General features: G+C 36.0%; 1 protein-coding gene and 1 long non-coding RNA gene across 2 annotated transcripts in view; one reads left to right on the forward strand and one right to left on the reverse strand.

Moving 5' to 3' along the window:
- The window catches only part of LOC106513103 (helicase ARIP4), a 47,772-nt gene extending 46,789 nt beyond the window's left edge, over nt 1-983 (reverse strand). The window contains exon 1 of the mRNA XM_014001774.1: nt 882-983. The gene's annotated coding sequence lies outside the window, so the exon portion shown is untranslated. The remainder of the gene's footprint in view (nt 1-881) is intronic.
- A 72-nt stretch (nt 984-1,055) lies between these two features.
- Nucleotides 1,056-6,051, forward strand: LOC106513105 (uncharacterized). The gene is made up of 3 exons (XR_001309754.1): nt 1,056-1,152; nt 2,532-2,738; nt 5,326-6,051. It is a non-coding gene; the product is annotated as an uncharacterized LOC106513105 (long non-coding RNA).
- Nucleotides 6,052-8,346: the final 2,295 nt, after the last annotated feature.

An 8,346-nucleotide genomic window follows, 5' to 3' on the forward strand; every position in this document is an offset into this window, starting at 1 on the left:
TATATATATATATATATATACACATTCTCATGGCATTTAGGGGTTGAAATTACAGTAAATAATCTTGTAAATAATCTTTTTAAAATAGCATGAGGTTTACCAGGGCGGTCCCAGGAATTTTTTCGCCCTTGAAAGAGGTCCTCAGACCTGAAACATTTGAGCTCCCCTGCATTTGACGACAGTTTGAATGATCTCATTTTGGAGAATCAGGGTTAAGTTTTTCTAGGAACTGTTACCAAGACTGCCATCTACTGCAGGTAAGATACTGACGCCACAAGACTAGAATTCAAACTTCATTTTTGCTCCTTTACTATTTTGATATTCAGTGTTTCCTGTCAACTGTTAGCTCCAAAATCAGTAGTTTTTTTTATTTATTTCAGCTGATAGCTTCAAATATAAAAGTTTACTGAGGCTCTCTGACCAATCAGAGCTTCGCTTCACTCTGCCCTCAGTTTATCAAATTAAGTCTAAAATCAAAACAAATGCAAAAACAAACAAACAAAAACCCTCTAAGAAAATCACATTCCTTGATATTCAAATCTGAGCTTATCTGAAAGAGTTTTTATGAGTGACTTCCCTTTTTTAGTTGATCCTCACCACCTGAAACTGCTGGGTAACAACAGCCACAAATCAGCTCCTCCTTCATCTCCGAGACCATTTAACCTCACAGGATGTGTGTCACATCCCCGTCAGCTGCTGGGCTCATCTTCACAGCTGATCAAAGCAGCACAACACGACAGACAGACAGAGACTGAGCGACAGACAGGAGGAAGGACAGCAGAGCAGCGTGCTCCTATTGTGTGGGGAAACACCAAACGATCCCAACAGGGTGAAAAGGTTTAAAAAGAAAAATATCAACAATCAGTCGGTTTGTTTCTCACCTTCACTCTTCGTTTCTGCGCCCAGTCCCTCCAACTAAAACAAGCTTCTTCTTTTCTTTTTATTTTATTAAATTGAAATGTTTCGGCTGTAATAATGAGATGCAGAGGAGGCTCAGCCGGTTAATACACCGGTTTGTCTCTGCTAGAGGAGGAGGAGGAGGAGGAGGAGGAGGAGGTGGGTCGCTCCTCTCGGTTCTGCTCTCTGAAGACATTACGAAAGTGCCGGAAGTGGCCGAACAGTCAAACTGTTTGTGGAAACAGAGCTCCGGAGGTGAGGACTCGACCAACACTCAACACAAACTCCAACCAGCTGCATCTTCTCCCCCATCCCTCTGGTTTTATTTTTAAAATAAATTGTTTATTTGAGCTGTAAAAGTCCACAACATTAAGCAGTGGTATGCTCTTTTCTTTCATTTAATAACATGGGTAATAATTTTGTTTATTAAGTTAAAAAGTTGGAAAAAATTATACCCAATCAGACTCTGAAAGCCCATTAAATCACATGGCATGTTCTTTATAATTAAACATTATAAACTTTGTTTTATTTTATGTCTTAAATAAGAAAATGCATCACCATGTATCTGTTTAAGTTATAGATATTGCAGCTACAAGAGAGAAAGGTTGATTGAAGCAGATTTAATCGTCTCCAAGTGAATGTTTGTTTTTATTAAACTGTGCACCCTGTCATGCGTTCATGTACTGCCCTCTAGTGGCCAAAGCTCAGCATAGCATGAGCAGGTAAACCGGAAGTACAGGAAGACAGCAGTCAAATGACAGACAGGCTGATGTGGTTATATAATGTTCCTGTACTGAATCATAAACAACACACCAAGTTGTTATTATTTGTTTAAACTCTTTTTAGCATCGTATTAAATTCTATTTAGGTTTGACCAAAATAGCACTCTTGTTACAAATGTGACTTCAGTACTGACGTCGAACAACAGCTGTGGCTAAAATGATATTCATTCAGAGATTGTCATTACGATAAACTGGAGTCATAGTTATAAGAGATTGAAAACTAGCATTTCTTGAAGGAAATGCACATCACCCGTTCATGCCAGAGTTTGAAACTAATCTCATAGTTGTTTGGCCAAACTTGGTTATTTGCTTCAGGCAGTAGCTATTGTGGGATCTTACAAGATGTATTAGAGTTCAGAGTATATGTAAAGTCTCAGATACTACAGTATCACACTTTAAAGCTATTTTTGTGTTGGCTAAGGTTAAATAGCTATAACAGCCAGCTTGAACTGAGGTGACTCCAAAACTTAATCATTTGTAGATGTTCACTCAGCTTCTGAGAGTTTTCATTAAAATCTATCTGCTTAACAAGATATTTTGCTAACAGACAGTTAGTGTCGACTGTAATGTTTAATGCCAAGGTTTTAGGCAAAGGCGTCACACAATGCATATAACTTGGAGTATGTGTTGTGGATAAATTTCTACTACCACTTAAATACAAGCACAATCTGTAAAGTCGGCTAAGACTTTTGTATTTTGGTTAATGTTGATCCTTTTCCAGCTTCCTTTGACAATAAAAATGATCTGTCGAAGGAATAGCTTAGCTTCTTTCCTTTCTCTTGTCTGTTTTTTCTCTTCTGAAGTATAAATTTGCTCATGTCTTGATGTTTTCTCTCTCTTCTACGCCTTTAGATTAATGAGCGTGTTGCTGTTCCTCTGCACCTCTGAAAACAGATGATTCTGTTTGTGCAAAGTCATCAGGAACCGAAGAGCAGAAAAGAGAATAGACGTCAGACAGATGAGTGAAGCGGTGTGTTTGTGTTTATATAACCGATGTTAGATATCTGTGGAGCGACATGAGAGATGGACGTCATTAGATGCTCCGGAAATTGGAACGAGGTACGAGGCGCAGACGTTTCCTTTAAAAATTTCTCTGCCTGTCACACTTTTTACCGTCTCTTGGATCAGTTTCAGGCAACCCTTTTTTTTCATCAGAGATAGATTTTTAGATCAAATCGTAAAATTCAACTTCATCTTTTCTGCTGGCTGGGAAACAGAAAACTAAACACACAAATCAAATCTGTGTCATCACAGGACAGGATTTTTCTTTTTTTTAACGTAATACAGGTAAAATGTTAAACTGAGGATTCTGATTGAATTTTATCAACAATAACAAGCACATTCTAATGTATAAACTGTATAAAACATATAAAGTGTTGACTTTATACTTTATAAGATCAAAGGAACCTAGAAGTTGGATCTTGCACATTCTTGACATGTGAGCAGCAGAAGATTCTGACAGTTACATATGTGAGTTTTCATGTTTCTACAGTGTTTTATGCAGGAGATATAACAGGTAGGAAAGACTACACTTTTAGTTTAGAAAAGAGTAACTTCATGTAAAATAAAACTGAATCCATGGAAGTTTGGCGAGTCTTCTCTGTGTTCTGAAGAGATTTGAAAGAAAACCTTAAAGTGCCTGTGACATATCCTTCAAATACAACACATGAACAAAATCGTATATTTTATAAACATGATTTTACCCATTTTGTCACATTTTCCTTTAAACCGAGCTCAGCCAAGGTGAAACAGGAAGTGACATCAAAGGGGAACTCTTGAAGAAAAGGAACTGATTTGATTTGATTTATTGATTCAACAGGAAAAAAAATATTAAAAATCAAGCCTGACTCAGCATAATTGCTGTTTTACAGCAGGTTCCTGTTCTGCAGCACATAAAACACTCAGAATTACAGCACCACAATCACATCATTATACACCATAGACACAAAGACAAACAAGCATACCAAATTTCAGGAAGGCAGCATTTGCAAAATAGGACATCTAAATATGAGCACAACAAAAAGTGTCCAGCAGATGGCAGACAAGATTCTTCTTAAAGGGCTGTAGTTTTGAAATGGACTTTATGTTTTGAGGAATGTCATTCCATGCTTTAGTATAAACATAGAAGAAAGACCTCTGGCCGTAACAGTTTTTAAAAGTTAGTAATGTCAGTTGTCCTTTTGTAACAGATCTAGTTGAATGACCACTTCCAGAATTTGATTTGGGCAGCAATGTACAGAGAGTTCCATAATTGGCACCTTGGAAGATCTGAAAATATAAATTAATACCACTATACAAAACATAATTCTGAAAAGTCAAGGCATCAGACAATGAAAGAACTTTACAGTGATGAGTCCAACCAGGAAGTTTTTTTTATGAATTTTGTAGACCCTGTTGTAGAGCCTAACTATGGGTTCTAAGATTTCATTTGTTGTAAGAGACCAAACAGGTAAACAGTACGACATGGTTGAGAGTATAATGGCACGAAGATAGATATTTGAAAAAGAAGATGTCAGATTGGATCTAATTTTTGAATAAACGTATAATTTCTGTTCTCCCTGGTCTTTTACTGAAACAATATTGTTTGAACTCTGTCTCTTCTTCATCTCTCTGATAATGACTCAAAATAATCTAAAAAAAAAACAGGTTTTTCTTTACAGTCTGGTCTGTGTTTTCAGTCATTGTAGCAACACTTTGTTCACATTAAGACATTCACTTCCTGTTACTTCACATGCAAAAATCTCAACTTCTGTTCATCTCAGCAGTGTGAAATTGTTTTAGCAATATGTTAGCAATGTTATCTTTCCAAAAATACATTCATATTAATTACAAAAAAAATGATGTCACAGGCACTTTAAGGCCTACAGTGCTTGTATAATTTGGACCAACAAAGTTGTAGAAGTAAGAAGAGCTCGCCTGCGAAGCTTCTGGAATGTTTAGTTGACTCTTAAATGCATTTCACACATACTGGCTTGAGATGTTTAGAATATTTTATAATTAATGTGCAATCAGTTTATTTTGAAGCTGTGATTAGTGTTCACGTTGATGTGAGTGACCCGTGATATGGGATTAGTTAAAACACACCTGACACTAAACAACAAACACAGACGCACGTTTTTTTTTCATTAAATTTAAGGATTTAGGTTCAAGGATAGAACTGCAAGACAGGGTGGGCTGTCCATATCGAGTGGTCTGGTCCAGAAGAAGAATGTATAAAACTGTGCATCATTTTGGTTCTGTAAAACTCATTTGACTGAATAAAGGTCTGTTTTTGGTCCAGCTGAAGGTTGCATAAGACTTAATATTCTGCAATTAAATGATCAAGTCTAAATGCTGAATTTGGCTGCAAAGTAACAACACACTTTATTATAAAATGATGAAATATACCTGAGATTTTATGTTTTTAATGTCACCTGACAGCTAAAGAAAGCAAATTGTTAGCTTAATAACATAATAGCCTAAGTCATTTTTTTGCCAAATATAACTAAGACAATTATGCTAATAGGCTAACGGAACATTAACACAGACCAAAAGCTTGAAGCTCTATGTTGTGTTCCTTTCTTACACTAGATGTGGCTACCCACCTCCTGTAGGTTTGAAATGTTCAAACTGAGACATGACAAGTTCTCCATCCTCTCATTCACAGGATTTCTCACAGAGCTTCTGCCCAGTTATCCAGAGTTCTGCTCTGTGGCACAAATGACATCATCCTCATTGCTGTAGACACGACTCCAATTCATCAATCTCCTGCTCCATCCTGCCGTCTCATGAAAAAGACCCCCGGATATAACATTTAAACTCCTCAGATTGAGGTAAAGACTCATTCCAGATCTGAAAGCAGCTTTCCATAACGTTAAAAATGAAGCAGTGCATAAAGTCAAGGACTCAGAGATTTCCACAAGAGAACTGAAACGGTTTGGTTTGTTGAATTCTCGAAGGTTTCTTGCTGATGGAGCAGGCGCTGGAAGAGTCAGGCTCTGGCAGTTTTCTGACAACAAGTGTGTGAATGCAGCAGCCAAGTATTTATGAATAGTGGGTGATGAATTGAAGCCGACCAGGCCTTGAATAGCTGCTTCTGTGATTAAATGCACAAATGGAGTGACAGAGAAGGGGGGGGGGCGCAGAACGTATAGAGGCTTAGCCTAATTAAATAAGTCCAGACTGGTTTTTACAGTAAAAATTCTTTGATTTGGGTTTTTAATTTCAGCATTTTTGAATTGAGCAAACTAAACATGAATAATTAATTACCTGTGTGAAAATCTGCTCACACAAGTTTGTATTTATAGTTTAATTTAGCATATGAAAACACCAAAGCAGTGAAGTTTGAGCTTTCATCTTGTCTTTATTGTTTCGAGGCTTGTGCTTGTTCTCACTCTCCTTTCCATACTTTAGTTTCAGCATGAAGGAAATCACATCCTCTGTTATCAGTTCTGCCATATGTTGCTTCCTGTTTAACAGTCTTTTAAGGATCCTTATGGTGAATTAATGTGAGCAGTGCTCCCATACGAGCACTTAAGTTGTTATTTATTCCAAAGTTTATCACAAAATACATGCATACTGCTAAGTTAGTGCAGAATGAGACCCCACAACTTCCCTTTTTCCTCATCAGTAAAGCTTGAGATTAACACCGAAATGTTACAAAGCTGCTCAGCCATGCCGTTCTTGTGTCTGTCATTGACTTTGTTTGTTCTCCCTCTGTTCTCTCCAAGACGCCATTTTTTTTCTTTTGCCTTTTTGATCCACAATGCATCATAAAAAAACATTTTGATAAGCTCAGCCGTGAACCAAACGGCTCACAGATCTGGTGCGAGACAAAGAGAGGAGCTCGCTAACACGCAAATTAAACTATATGTATATAATCTCTCCGTGTGTGTGTGTGTGTGTGTCCCAGGGGTGACAGTTCTGTTTGCCTCTAGCAATTGTATGAAAATATTTGTAGGATCTTTTTTTATGTTTATTTATAGGGTTTTTAATTCAACATTACAAAATGTCACACAGTTTAACAAAGAAAAAAATCAAACTACAACAGCACCAACATAAAAAAGATATTGAGAACTAAAACCAAGCACAAAAGAAGAAAAAAATTAATAGAAAAACAAAAAAATTGAATCACAATTTAATAAAAATGCTAGAATCCAAAAGAGAAGAGAAGAAATGATCTACTATGTTAAGCTGAGCAAAGCTGCGACTAAAACAAAAGAAAACAGTTTTACTGAGTGCTGAAAGTGTGAGGAACAAGTCCTGGAGGGAATCAGTGTCGGACAGACATGACATGTCACAAAGTGCAGTCATGGGTAGCTGACTATTATATCCCTGTTTATTCATTTCACTCAGTTTAACAAATTCGAAATGATTATCAGCCAATTGATACACCTATCTCATGCAGCCAAACAGAGGAGGCGACTTCCACGCTCTAAGAATTAGTCTTTTAGCAACAATCATGCTAAATATTAAAATTTTCTGAAAAGTAGTGCTGAGGAGGCAACAGCAAGGACACAATCTTGGGTTTATTTTTATATTGTAGATCAAATCAAATATTGTTAAATTTAGTGTAGAGCAGGACCAGAACACGTGTCTAAGATTTCCATCCTTTACTTTGCGTTTATCACATATAAGAACAGAGTTGTAAAGTAACTAAGTACAAATACTTTACTTTACTTAAGTAGAAAATTTTGGTTCTCTGCATTTTACTTAAGTAATGGTTTTGCGGTCGACTTTTTCTTCTACTCCATACATTTTTATACAACTATCTGTACTTTCTACTTTTTATATTTTTTTTAAATGTAAGAAGTTGGAAGTCATTACTCCTATTTCATTCTGGTTCATTATTGTAAAAAAATACTATCCTGATAAATTGTGCCTCCTGGATTAACTGTAGTTTGATGAGAATCATAAATATATACCATTCTGACACCATATTAGTTTGTACACAATCCATCACAGATGCACACCTTTAGTAAAAGTGTAAACATAAGTGTTATTTTGGAAAACCTAACTGCTCATTTTTATTCACTACTTTTACTTCTAATGCTTAGTAAGTAAGTACACTTTATATCTGAAATTTGCTTTTGATACTTAAGTACAAGAAAAATCTGATTCTTTAGGACTTTTACTAAAGTAATATTCTTAGAGGAGACTAACTTTTACCAAAGTCATTTCATGATAACATACTTGTTATTTTACTCAAGTATCACTTTGTGGGACTTCATACCACACTGGTGAAGAAATATAAGGAGAAATATTATTTAACTTTGTTTTTAAAAATGTAAACAATGTATAACTTTAAAATGTTGCAATCTGGCATTAAAGGAACAATCTTTAATCTTCAATCCAATGGCCCCATAAACATCAGATGTCTCTACTGCGATGTAGAGCATCCTTGATGTGATAAGTAGGTGCTGTAATATTAGTATCTTAATAAAAAACAAGCACAATTTAGGTAGTAATTTAAAGCAAAATCTATTACTAAAAATCTTGAAAACAAAAAAGTGATTGCAAATCAGTTTCAAAGAAATATTTAATAATCAAATTAAACTTCCAAAATCCCACTTTCTGTTTTCCCCTCTGTTCTGCTACATGACTTACTGGGTCGCTGCCCAAACAGAATGCTGACGAGGAGCAAATTCTTTTCCGTTGCCCACATTACAGTAATTAACTCAACATTCTG

Source organism: Austrofundulus limnaeus, unplaced genomic scaffold (assembly GCF_001266775.1).
Source record: "Austrofundulus limnaeus strain Quisiro unplaced genomic scaffold, Austrofundulus_limnaeus-1.0 Scaffold10, whole genome shotgun sequence".
Classification (NCBI taxonomy): Eukaryota; Metazoa; Chordata; class Actinopteri; order Cyprinodontiformes; family Rivulidae; genus Austrofundulus; species Austrofundulus limnaeus.